Consider the following 14,603-nt stretch of genomic DNA (forward strand, 5'->3'; position numbering starts at 1 on the left):
GATGTGCACATGCAAGCCAATACACACTAGCGTGTATGTGGGTAAGTGCATATTCAGAAACATGCCAGATGTTCAGAGGATTGGCACAAGTCACTTGGACTCAGGGCAAATCCCTCTAAGAAGCCTCTTGTGAAGCTGTTGACGGACCGAACTGCACAGCTCAAGCATTATGAAATATGACAATGAGCATTATAACACACTTGTATTGTATTGCATTGGAAAGCATTGCCTCATGCCCCTTTAACTGCTATGTTTTCACATATTCACTTTGCATTATTACATAACCCACGATAAAGGAAATCCTGCATAGCAACATAAACTGTAGTGTTTCATAATGCCAAGTGCCATACGGTGGCATATGAGGAGTGGCACAGAGATTATAGCATGTTTATGGATGCGGAGAAATGAACACTGACGGATGAGTTTTAATGAAGGGAGGAGCATGGTACACAGGAGTGTAAGGGGGACCGGCAGCAGTGCTTGTTTTTGTACATATTCAGGACATAATGCCCCATTTAGAAAAGCTTAAGAAAAGTGCTATATACAAAAATGCTTTTTTTTTTTTACAAAAATGCAAAAATACAAAAATGCAAAATGCAAAAATACATTAAAACCCTGAAAAGTTTAGGTTAAGATTGGCAGAAAGCAAATATGTATGTAATTTAGAGTATAATTTAATGTTTGTTATTGTTTATTTCAGGTAATGTATTTCTATTGATCTGTTCATCCAGATGTATTTAGAATGCAAGCAAAAATGGAGATACATGTTTTCAGCAGCGACATGTTCCTAATCTATCCATATGGCACTATTAACAACAAATAGCAATTTGTAGAGTCAAATTGTGACGTCTATACAACTGCGACAGAGCATCTCCAAAACATTAGGCAGGTTTTGTGGGGTATTTTGTAGTATGAAGTGGTCAGTACCTACCAAAATTGCACCAAGGAGGCACCGCCAGTGAACCAGCGACAGGGTCATGGGTACCTAAGGCTCAGTGATGTGATCCATGGAAAACCCACCTCACAATGTATAGGACAACGTAATGAATCAGGTACCACAGGACACCGAACACAGGACATATGGGACATATCATAACATATAGATAATTATACATTAAATTACTTCAAATACATATAATAATATACATATGTAATGTATATGGAACATATAATTATTACATCTAGGTATTTACATATTGGACATACACTATATTGCCAAAAGTGAATTCCAGCATGGTACTGTGATAGGATGTTTCTAAGATATTCCACAGTCAGCTGTCAATGGTATTATAATAAAGTGGAAGCAATTGGGAACGACAGCAAGACGAAGTAGTAGGCCATGTAAAATTACAGAGCAGGGTCAGCAGATGCTGAGGTGCTTTGTGCACAGAGGTCTCCAACTTTCTTCAGAGTCAATCGCTACAAACCTCCAAACTTCATGTGGCCTACAGATTATCTCAAGAACAGTGTGTAGAGAGCTTCATGCAATGGGTTTCCATGACCAAGGATCTGCATCCAAGCCTTACATCACCAAGCGCAATGCAAAGCGTGGGGTGCAGTGGTGTAAAGCACTGTGCCACTGGACTCTAGAGCAGTGGGGACGTGTTCTCTGGAGTGCAAAATCACGCTTCTCCATCTGGCAATCCATTGGACGAGTCTGGGTTTGGTGGTTGCCAGGAGAATGGTACTTGTCTGACTGCATTCTGCCAAGTGTAAAGTTTGGTGGAGGGGGGATTATGGTGTGGAGTTGTTTTTCAGGAGTTGGGTTCGGGCTCTTAGTTCCAGTGAAAGGAACTCTTAATGTTTCAGCAAACCAAGAGATTTTGCTCAATTTCATGCTCCCAACTTTGCGGGAACTGTTTGGGCACGATCCCATTCTGTTCCAACATGACTGTGCACTAGTGCACAAAGCAAAGTCCATAAAGACATGGATGAGCAATAGAACACCTTTGGGATGAATTAGAGCGGAGACTGTGAGCAAGGCCTTCTTGTCCAACATCAGTGTCTGACCTCACAAATGCGTTTCTGGAAGAATGGTCAGAAATTCCCATAAAAACACTCCTAAACCTTGTGGAAAGCCTTCCCAGAAAAGCTGAAGCTGTTATAGCTGTAGTTTCCATCATATTAAACCCTATGGATTAAGAATGGGATGTCACTCAGGTTCATATGCGTGTGAAGGCAGGCAATATAGTGTATTTATGACATCATGTTCTGTGCCCTGACATGGTATAAAACCGAACATGTGCATATGTGTATGGGTGTGTTTTTGTGCATGCGTGTGTTTTTATGTGTGCTACTCCAGAGTTCTGTGTGTAACTCATTAAAGTCATCTGCCATTATCAGTAGCAGTCTGCTGAATTTCAGGCCTTGAAAAAACACAGCGTCAGACTATTCTCACAACTGCGTCAGACTATAATCAGACTCTGCAGAGAGCAAACATTCCCACGCATCCGTCTCATCCCTGTTTCACATATTAAACACCACAATCACACTCAACCTGCGGAGCTGTTTACCTACTTATATTATATAGGATTTAATATTTACATCTTTAAATAGGCAATATTCAAATATTCCAAACTGAATTAGATTTTCTATTGTTTTGCATAAGAAACGAAATTCCATGCAGAGAATGTAGGAAGTAATCCGTACCAGATGGCTGTGCTTATGTAGTGATTTATCTGATGGATTGGATTAATTTAGTGCTGTAGGTGTGTGCGATTGAAAAAGGCTACTAGAATGATTACCTTCAGTCTGGAATGTTTCCATATGCAGCTCTGATTAGATGTGTGCATTTGGCTCAGTGTGAGATGCAGTATTAGCTGCTTCTTTCACCACATTTGCACACAAGGTAATATTACATGAAAATAATTAGAGATAGGCCTGCCACAGTAATTATATGATCGACTTAGCGTACAATATATGCCTGATATTGCCCATTGGGTTTACTGGTATGAATTTTAGCAAAGTCATTGATTTCAGCCAGTTGCGCTGTTCTGTTGTCTCATCTGATCTCTGTAGGAGGCGAGGGCGAAGTCTGCACGCAGGCAGCGACATCTATTGTGTATAATAGATCAATAATGCACCTTCATACACACAGAGCAGACTGCGATCGCCCTCCCACAGTTCAGCACGCATGTGAACCGTGAATTTACCACCAAAGTTTAACCATGATAGCATGGAATACAGTTCTACTGCTGCTGTAGTTTTTCACAGCATTTATTCAAGTGATACACAGACATTTGTAGCTTGCATCTTAACTCAATCTGCGTCCTTGTCTGAGCTTGTTATTCCTGTGTTCTTGTTAAATGTCATCAGTTGCAGCCCAAGTACTGTTCCATTCAAAAGTTCACATCTAACCAAGTACAGTCCAAATGCCCGGATGTGTTCTTGTTTGCCCGTGTTATCCAGGATGCATCAGGATATGACTCGTATGGACGTGGCACAAAAATCCCAGAATGCATTACACACCACGCTGCTGTTCCAATTGCAAGATTACAGTACTGCACCAACTTGCCAAGTCAGTACTTGCAAGTACGCCAGTCTGAACTTGAGGGACCTTGCACACGGCTTCAAAAGCAGCAGGTTATTTTTGTTATGTATTCCGCTAAAAAAATGACGCCAGTCTTTCAGGTTTTTATAATAAGCCATTTTTTATTATCTGACTCATACTCTTCTCTACATACTAGCTGAAGCTACTGTAAAATGTGTAAAACGAACGAGCCTTTTGGAGAATCAGAGTAAATACTTAACACCACTAACCTGATACACACTGACAGTACATCACTCAGTATAGTGAGTATCAGAACACAGACAATAACTGGTCCTTTCTTCTTTATGTGACATTAGTAATACATAGAGCATGATCACATGTCTGAAGTGACATCACTCTGATGTTTCAGTGGAGAGAAATGTTTCTCTCCTTTTTTTCTTGATCCGATCTGTGATGCAGAAAACATGATCCGTTACATCGCTAGCAACAGGTGAAGACTCGATCCATATAGCTGTTTTTCCCCAAAGACTGCTTCATTCCAGCCAGAAAGTTTGAAAAGCTAAGTCCAAATGGTCTTGCTTTCAAAAGTCACATTCCACAGCTCTGGTGTGGGAACATTTTGGCTTGAAACAGAATAAGTGAGGAGAGCCCATTACCATGAACAAACCGGCATGTCGACTCAAACAGCAGTTTATTGTTATTTAGGTTTTATTCATTTCCAACATTTAAACATTTTTTATATTAGAATTCCAGTGTCTTAACATTCTTAATTATGAAAGGTTAACTGCTGTTTAAAATGGTGTAATTGCATTATTATGCTTTACATTATCCTCATATCAGTGTCAGACACATAAACGCTTACAAAAAGTAGAAGTTGATACCAAATCCAACTGGATCACTACGCACCAGTGGGCAGGACAAAAAGTCCTTATTTTAAAATAGGTATGTATGTAAGGTGAGGTGAATAACACCAATGATCTGGTTATAATGGCGTCTGTCAAGTGATGGGATATTCATATTTGGCAGCAAGTGAACAGTCAGTTCTCGAAGGTGATGTGTTGGAAGCAGAAAAAATGGGCAAACGTAAGAATCTGAGATATTTTGACAAGAGCCAAATTGTGATGTGTAGACAACTGGGTCAGAACATCTCCAAAACATCAGGCGGGTCTTGTGCGGCATCCTGGTATGCAGTAGTGGTTCGTAGCTGCCAAAAATAGTCCAGTGAACCAGTTCAACTGTTCAACCAACTTCCAGGATGCCACAAGACACGTCCAAAAGGGGAACTACACAATGTTAGGCAGGTGCTTATAATGTTATGGCTGATTGGTGTATTTCTGTTAGTGGGTAAATAGTATGTAAGTCATGCTGGTGTATTCAGTGTATATTTAGTAAAAAAAAATTAACTCTCCAAGATTATAACTGATGACTGAAATTTTACACTATGTGTATGTCTTCCTGCTTAAAAGTTAAAGGAATGTTTCAAAGAAACCTTCGCACCGTTTTCCCCATTACCCTGAATGTAGGGTCAACCAGGACAGCGGTGGCTCAGCGGCTAGAGCACTGGGCTATCCCTGTGTGTGTTCACTGCACAGATGGGTTAATGGCAGAGGCCAAATTCCAGCTGTGTCCAACACTAATGGTGAACATGGGTGTCTTGTCTTATTTGGTGAGTGAGGTTTGTTTAGTTTTACACTGGAGCTATGAGGCTAATGTAAGTAAGCTAAAATCTCTACATTAGCCCCAGTGCAAAACTAAACAAACGTCACTCACTAAACCTATCCTAGTTAATTGACTACATTCAGGGTACAGGATACCATACCGAAAAACCGGTTTTGACACAAGTAATATGTTGGCGTTGTGAGATTATTTCACGTTTGAGATGAACAGCCACAGAAACAGCCCGCTGCTAAATCTAAGTCCAGTTTTTCCAGGACGAATGATCTGCAAACGACTGCAACAATCTGTACAAACCAGATGGAACGCAGAATACTTTGACTACACTTGACTGTTTTCTGTCATTTTAGCCCATGCCACCAAAACCGTGCAGGATCACGACTGGTTTGAAACGAAACAGTCACATAAACACTCCGTTTTACCAGCAAACATACACTGCAATATCTTTCTTATGATTCTTAACTAGGACTTGACAGCACGTCCAAACCTGAGTGGAGTAGGCTAATGCATGCACACCAGTTCAGATAGTGTACCGCTATATACACACTTCACACATGTGATGAGATTACACTACAGCGTTTTAAAGTAACTGGGACCTGGATGATCAGGCAGATCAGTCTGGCTGTATTAGAAGATATTGAGTCCTCATATGGGGACATTACATTTCTGCTTCTCTGCACCATGACACCATGAATTGTTATTGACCCTTTGGCCTCATATGAAGACATACTTGTTTGGCCCTAATAAATACCAAATAGGAGAAATTAAAAATGCACACCAAGCAAAAGTCTGGATCTCAGGAGGTTAAAAACACCATAAAATACTAATTTAAAACAAAAAAAGGAGGTACGAGTATTTAATTAGCAGCACGTTTTACCTAAATTGTGTTGCTGTATTATCGAATCAGGGCAATAAAACTGGGGCATCCCTAGTATTAATATACCAATGTTGAGTAGCTAAGTTAGATAGAGTTGGTATTGGCCTATAGCTGAGGATCAGATTTCGGTCTGACGCTAATAACGAGCAACACTGTGTACATTAGATTTGTCAGTGAAGTTACACAAACTAAACCCTCTGTAGGTGCCAATCAGACGTAGTGAGCTAACGACAGTGGGACATTTTTGTAGGAGAAGTCTAGAAAATGGTTTCGCTCCGCTCCAAACTGCGGAATAATTTAGTTTCTCTGAGCGCCGAACTAAGTTTGATATTTAAAGCGGCCTTATCGTTTCTCTCCACAGTCTGTGCCCCTGCCGTGCGCTAGTTAGCGTAGCGTGTACATTCCCTCTAAAATGTCAGCAGTTCTCTCTGGGCACCATTTACGTAACACCTCTTTATTTATTTAATCTTCTTATGTTATTTATTTATTTCTTTTTCGCACTGTATTGGTTTTATCTTAAGTGTGTATGGCTGGCATTGTGCCTGCGTGTGGCGGGGAGGAGGGGTGCGTCTGAGCTATACAGAGCAGCATGGTATCACACACACAACGTTATCAGCATTTTCCACTGCATCACACACACCACACACACACACACACGTAAGTCTTTAGAGTACGTCTCTATGTCTGCCTTTTTTTTTGTGACAGATATAGGGAAGGTAATCCCTTGGACAATAAATACCTTTTAACTGTATGTGAGTGTGTGCACGTGTGTGTTTGTGTGATGAACCTGAGTGTACTTTGTATAATGTGTGTGTGTGTTCGTTTCGTACTTGTTTCATCTAATACTAATTAATAACAAGTTTTTGGACTAATAAATAACAAGTATGTTCTACCCGGTTACATAAAAATAATATGCCATGGGCCCAGAGAGAGCACGATTGGCCTTGATCTCTCCAAGGTGAGTAGATGGAGATGGTGGGATTTGGAGTTAGTCCAAATTGTGGAGAAAATGGGTGAAAGATTGGATAAAATTTAAAAAGAAAAAACAAATATTGCATCAACACCTTAAAGTGAGGTTTTGGTGACCCCTCTCCCCCCTCCAAATAGAGGTATCTGACGTCTGAAGCTTTCTTTGCTTTAGAACTTAGAACTGGAGCTAAGAGGCTACTGTAGCCTCTTGAGTAATATATACAGCAATTAGCATTGCACTTAAATTATCACACACTTGCTTCAAATTGTGTGGAGTTTATTAAAAATGATTTTTACAGATATTTGTATATAAATTCCTGCAGAATGAAACAGTTCAGACGTGAACAGAGTCATTCACATGGTTTGTTGAGAAACGCCCCGTTCCAGAGAAACGTACAGAATCAGAACTGTTCACAGTGGTGGTAAATAAAACTAGACGTCTGAAGAGTTGAATGTGTCTATTTGCAAGTATGGACCATGCCCGTGGTGCTAGATCGGGAGAGCGAACTCAGGAGACTTTGGACTGTAGTTCTATAGTTCGGCTACAGGTGGATGCGTGGAAAAGAGCTGAGAAGAAGGAGGGAGCATGAACACATTTACATATGATCACCTGTTCAGTCTACAGCAGCTTAGCCCCACCCATTCATCCTACAGCAGTTCAGTGCCTCCCATTTGGTCTACAATAGTTTAGCCCCACCCATTCATCCATAGATCGGCTACAAGTGGATGCATGGAAAAGAGCTGAGAAGAAGGAGGAAGGTGACGGGTTGAATTGGGTGCCACATTGTGCGACACATAGGTGAAATGAGAGAGGAAGGTAGAGCGTGGTCCATCTCCCAAACTTTTTTTCCACAAAGCTCCCTCCCACAAATTGTTACCTCAAATGGTTATGGAATATGCTGCCTGATATCTGAGACACTGTTTTACCATAGGCGTTCAGGCCATTTCATTCATGATGAAGGGACACATGCAGAACATTGTGAATTATCCTCAAAGAAAATGTTTTCATTTATCATCATCATCAACATCACAGTTTGTAGTCATGGAGACACCTGGTTCCCATCCCATTTGCCACTGTAAAGAAATCCATATGTTTCTCGCAAGTGAACCATTGCACACCAAACTCTACTCTGGATAACAGTTTACATCTCAACCACTGAATGTTTCACAGAAAAATGTTGATTCACTCTTAAATGCCTATAAAATATGTGGTTTCTGACAATAATGGCACACTGTTATAATAATTTATCTATAAACATATACTAAAGTCAAACAAATTTCAGGCTTCAATATGGCTGCAACTGTTTTTATGCCTAGCCACTTTAGTCCATGTTCATAGATAACAGTGTGTCATACAGTGTCAGGATTTGTAGCTCCAGTGCAAACTAAAGAAGCACAAACCTCAGACGCAAAAATATCTTGGCTGATTGACTACATTTGAGATAATGGGGATATTTGTGTGATTTGCTTAAAACAGAATTGACAGTTTTTGCCCAATAATGAGGGAAATTGTGGCAGAACTTTCTTCAAACATGTCAGCAGAGTTGGGGGATTACAAGTGACTTTAATACATCATGTCTTGTTAATTGCTCCCTATTCGTTTGCAGTGGATTGTTTTGGGCGGGCTATTAGATTCTTACACAGAGAATGATTACTTCAAGTGTGATGAAGTGTGTGGGCTGACACAGTTCTTCACAGACCTTCTCACCCCAGCTGAACAGAAAGCTTCATTTGGTACTTCCACCAGCATGAAATAATTTCAAACCATCTTTTTTTCTGAATGTGGAAAACTGAGGACTAAAATGAAACACTTTCTGCTCAGGGTTTTCAGGGTCAGTAAACTTGTTTTAGAGAATGTCCATTCTTTTAATGGTGGATTCTCAGCCTGGAGCATCCCATGAAATGTCTGAAGAATGAGCAGCATTTTGTTTTACTTTATTTCACCTTTCACTGGATCATACACACACACACACACACACAAACATTCATGCATGAAATGAAAATAGGCCTTTTGACTATGCTCTGTAACATTCATTCCCAACTCCATTCATGGAAACTGCAAAAAGGCTGCAAAAATAACACAAAAACCGTATGGTTGTGATGTCAAAGCCATGAACACATTTACATATGACCACCTGTTCGGTCTACAGCAGCTTAGCCCCACCCATTCAGCATACAGTGCTTTACAACATTGTTGCCCACCCTTTTAGCCTGTAGAAGCTTGGCCTCACTTGCTCAACCTAAATAGTCACACCCTTTCAGCCTTCAGCTGTTTAACCCCTCCCATTCATCCTATAGCAGTTTAGCACCTCCCATTTGGTCCACAATAGTTTAGCCCTACCCATTCATCCTACAGCCGTTTAGCCCTACCCATTCATCCTACAGCCGTTTAGCCCAACCCATTCATCCTACAGCAGTTTAGCCCCACCCATTCATCCTACAGCAGTTTAACACCTCCCATTTGGTTTACAATAGTTTAGCCCTACCCATTCATCCTACAGCAGTTAAGCCCCACCCATCCTTCCTACAGCAGTTTAGCCCCTCCCAATAATCCTACAGTAGTTTAACCCCTGCTCCTTCATTCTACTGCAGTTTAGCACCTCCCATTCGGTCTACAATAGTTTAGCCCCACCCATTCATCCTACAGCAGTTTAGCCCCTCAAAATAATTCTACAGTGGTTCAGCCCCGGCTCATTCATCCTACAGCAGTTTAGCCCCTGCTCAATCGTCCTACAGCAGTTTAGCCCCTCCTATTCATATTACAATTGTTTAGTCCCGCTCATACAGCCTACAGCAGATACAGTTAATGAGTAGAAGGAGTCCTCATTAGCAATAATAAACCTAATGCAGAGTGAAGCATTCAGGTCAAGTGTGAAGGTGCTGTAAACAGATTGTATAGAGGAAAAATCTAGGAGACACACCAGTGACTGTTGTGAGACTAGTGAAACAGAAAAAGATTTGATGGACAAGCGATTATGTAACGACTGTTTTTAAAACAAATTGCCTATCGTAAACGAATCATTCGGCGACGGAAAAGCTAATTAAGTCAGAGCAACTCGGTTGTCCTCCAGCAGTCATTTCCTGAAAAGATCCAAGCGTTCCTCCTGTTTGCTCCTGTTTACGGCAGACGCTGATAATAAAACACGGTCGCTCTGGGACAGCCGAGTAGGTGGGTGATTAAAAACAGTGTGTATAATCCCACTAACGCCGAGAGACAGTAGTGACAGAACTGTGAGTGTTATGTGTAGAAGTGGCCTGTAGTTACGTGACAGGTTATAAACAGGTTATCATTTTGTATAGACATAATTTGATCTAGGAAATTGTCTTACAAGCTTACTTGATTTGCCCTCTGATCATTTATACAGTATGAGTGCTGCAAGCACTAATTGTTCCAGACTAGCTTTTTAAAAAAGTCATAGGATGAAAAGGAATATCTATCAGAATAAACAAAAAAAACAATTACAGCCATACATGCAAGGTTGAAACCAAGTCTATCAAATTAGAACATCCTTTAATGAACAAACTAAATGAAACTGATTATATGAAATTGTCTCCTCAGCAAAAAGTGTACCGAACTTCACCCAGTCTGAGAATTAGCTGGCGTCAGCCCATGCTTTTTATTCATTATGTTGTTTCAGCCCAACGTTTTCATATTTTCTCTTGTACATTTATAATAGAAGTGCTGAGAGCAGGGCCAGCAGCTGTAGATCAGGTGTGGCAAAGGTCCCGCAGTTTCTAACCTGGACTAAAGCCATCGTCCCACAAATGCAAGTCAAAACTAGTCTACAGTGTTCATAGTGTCCAATAGACACATTAAAGGTGAATCCTGAAATTTCATAATGTCTGCATAATCAAATGGCTGAAAGTGGTTTGGTGTGAAACACGCTGAGTCAGAATTGTACACAGTGGTGGCGAATAGAAATAGATGTCTGAGGAGTTTAATGTCTCTAAAAGCTCCTTGACAGAAAGTAATTCCATCAAATGGTTATGAATACTCTGCCTGATGCTCGAGGCACTGATTTACCATAGTTTTAAGAAACATTTTGCCCAAAATATATAAAACCTATAAAAGGTATGTGCAGGGTATTGTGCAGCAAAAGAGTCCTTAAAATTGTATGTGTTCAGATTTGTCACTATTTTACCCTTATCAACATCACATAGACCACTCAGAAGACATGTGTAGGTTCATTGGTCATTTTGGATGGTAAATAAAATGGCTATATTTACATTTACATTACATTTAAGGCATTTAGCAGACGCTCTTATCCAGAGCGACTTACAAAAGTGCTTTGCTGTTTACTCAAGAATAACCTCAGCTGAATAGCTGAATCTCAGCCTGAATAGGCTAAAAATTCAAAGATACCTCTAAGTTTAGACACTACTAAACACAAGTCAGAAGGGTGACCACTCTGCTATTCGCCCAAATATTCTCTTAAGAGGTGGGTCTTCAGTCTGCGTTTGAAGACAGTGAGCGACTCTGCCGTTGTTCCACCACTTTGGTGCAGGACAGAAAAAAGCCTGGATGCTTGTCTTCCGTGGATTTTGAGGGATGGCAGGTTGAGCCGAGCCGTACTTGAAGCTCAAAGGGCTCTTGGTGCGGATCGGCTTTTGACCATTGCCATCAAGTATGGAGGAGCTGGTCTGTTCTGGGCTTTCTAGGCCAGCGTCAAGGTTTTGAATCTGATGCGGGAAGCAGCTACAGGAAGCCAATGAAGAGAACGCAGCAGTGGAGTGACATGGCTGAATTTAGGAACCTCAGCTATATTTGTGTTGTAGTCATGGTGACCACTTGTTCTTATCACCTGGGGCACTTCTAAGGTTTTTGGGCTCCATGTAAAGAAAAGATTACACTGGGCCCCACAACTCTAACAATTCTGGCAAAATATTAATTGAATACATTTTTAGGGCTCCTGTTAGTCACAGACCCTAAGACTGGTCTCCATTTCTCTTCACTGTAGAGAAATGGAGAAGACTGTTAGTTGATAATTACTATTTTGGGGTTCCTAAGTAGCACATCGATCTAACATGCACTGATTAATGGATTATGGACGATTCTGATTTCTTTACAGAATTCTTTTCATGTGGGAGACAAGCATTCTTTGAAACCTAAAGCCTAAACCATGTGGGATAAATGACCACATGCAAAACACTTGCTCATTTCCAATACTTTTCTATTAACTCAATATTATTTTCTCATTTACTGGTCAAAGTGGCATTTTAACAACAACAGTCATAACGTTAAAACAACTTGCTTAATACTGTACAGCTTCCTATTGCCAGAACAGCTCTGAAGGTGTCCTGTGGTATCTGGCACAAAAGCAATCACCAGATCACAAAATCCTGTATGTTGTAAGTTGGGCCTCCAAACATTGCATCAGTGAGCCTTATGTACCCATGACCCTGTTGCCAGTTCACCGGTTGTCCTTTGTTGGAGCATTTTTGGTAGGTTCTAAGAGTTTGGAGTGTTTGGAGAGACTCTGACCCGGTTGTCTAGCTATCACAATTTGGTTGTTGTCAAAGTTGATCAGATCCTCACATTTGCCCATTTTTCCTACCTCCAACATCAACTTCAAGAACTGACTGTTCACTTGCTGCCTAATATGAATATCCCTTCCATTGACCGGTGCCAGTGTTATTCACCTCACCCGTCTGGTGTACAGCACAAGTACACTGCTTCAGGTTATTTATAAAACTGCAGCTCAGAATAAAAAAAATACAGAGAAAACATTCGTAAAAACTGGTGAAAAATGAACTGTAGCTGAACTAATGAACACAAACCAACAAAACCGCAAGGAATGCAGCGAATCTTCGCCCCCACGGCTACAACATGCTTGACTATGACCTTCACCTTCAGGTTTAATCAACTCTTTAATAAAGAGCTTACGCTCTCCTAAGACATCAGGCTCCGAGAATTTAAAACACCCTGGATGTTAAGAGAATCATCACTTCTCCAGACTAAACATTAACAGGTAAATGCGGAACCATGTTTTGAGAGAATTACCACAGGACACCATGTAAATTTAATCCCAAGGCTTCAAAGCCCAAATAGGCCTTTTAACCACTGTTGTGATTAGACTAGTTAATCAGGAGGACATAATGATAATAAAAAGACCTCAACAAGATCGAGAAAGATTAGTACCAGAATGTTTACATGACGTGGTCACATGAACATAATTTGTGTCCAAACGACCACTGTTTTTTATTTCAGTTTGGGGCGGCTAGCAGAGGATCTCTGTCAGATACATGCACTTAGATTAAGGGGGTGGGAGGAAATCGGAGCAACCAGAGGAAACCCAGGTAGACACAGAGAAAGCACAACAACCCCTCATAGACAGTGACCAGAGTGAGGCCTAAACCCACAACCTCAGGCCCCTGGAGCTGTGCGGCACACACACTACCTGCTGCTATCTAGCTACCACTATGCCACCCCTGAGTATAGTGAATTTTGAACTATGAATTATTTTACACAAAGAATAAGAAAATAATGAGGTAATATAATGGGATGACCGCTACTTGTTACTATGCAGTTTATTTAGATACTCTACATCTCAAGTACAGTGGGTCCAGACAGTTGTTCAGAGCTCTTGAAGATGCTGAGGAATGTTGTTAATATCGGAAAGTTTAATTTAGGAATATTATGAATTTTTAAAATGCTGTGGGTAACATGATGTTGCAATTACTGGGAATGCTGCTGGTGAGCCAGCCCAGCCCATTTACACAACACGATGAGATGAGAAAAGTTAAGCAACAGGACATGAGCTGTATTGGTTATGAACCTTCTCTGACTTTAGAAGCAGCGCTGGCGTAGTGGCCGCACATCGCTTCTGGGATGCTCTGCTCATACAGGCTGTGTGAACACTGTACCATCACATGGGAAATCAGCCTTAGACTGTGATTGAGAGCGCAACAAATTATGCCAATTATCTCTGGGAGCAAGAGGAAGTCTTGTGAGCGCAAGACTAAAAAATTGCTCCCACTCAGACATCTAACATATATTTTTAATACAGCATACATCTCTATACGCAATATAAAAAATACAGTTTCTGTTCCAAACGAACCATGAAATGAAGCTAAATCACAAATCAAAGGAAGACCACATCAGACTCATCAGATAGGAGACACATCGTTTAAATACTAAACTAAGTGTAACTAAATGTGACCCACCGCAACCCTGACCAGAAAAAAGCGTCAACAAGCCAGCACTGACATATTCAGTGATAATGTTGATATACTGATGCTGGGTCAAAGGCAGGCACATGTCACGGTGTCTGGGCAGATGCCGGTGAGGCGAGTCAAGGGAGGTGGTGTTGCCATGTACAGAGGTTATCCAACAGGTCAGCCCAGCCCAACCCTGCTTCCCCTCTAATAAAAGTGGTAAAATAAATAATAAATGCTGCACTTGCTCCAGCGTATAGTATAGGTGGCTGAGAAGATCATCGGGGTCTCTGTTTCCTCTGTCGTGGACTTCTATACCACACACACACACACACACACGCGCGCCACACACACACTCACACAAAAAGGCCTTTAGACTCCTCCTTGCCCAAAAGTGAAAGAGAGAACATAATTTCACAGAGTTGTACATCTCTCTTT

General features: G+C 41.0%; 1 protein-coding gene across 1 annotated transcript in view; it reads left to right on the plus strand.

The window, feature by feature from the left end:
• Window positions 1-14,603, plus strand: part of mtnr1c (melatonin receptor 1C) — a 39,615-nt gene that overhangs the window by 739 nt on the left and 24,273 nt on the right. The gene's annotated exons all lie outside the window — the stretch shown is intronic.

This window comes from Salminus brasiliensis, chromosome 1, assembly GCF_030463535.1.
Source record: "Salminus brasiliensis chromosome 1, fSalBra1.hap2, whole genome shotgun sequence".
Classification (NCBI taxonomy): domain Eukaryota; kingdom Metazoa; phylum Chordata; class Actinopteri; order Characiformes; family Bryconidae; genus Salminus; species Salminus brasiliensis.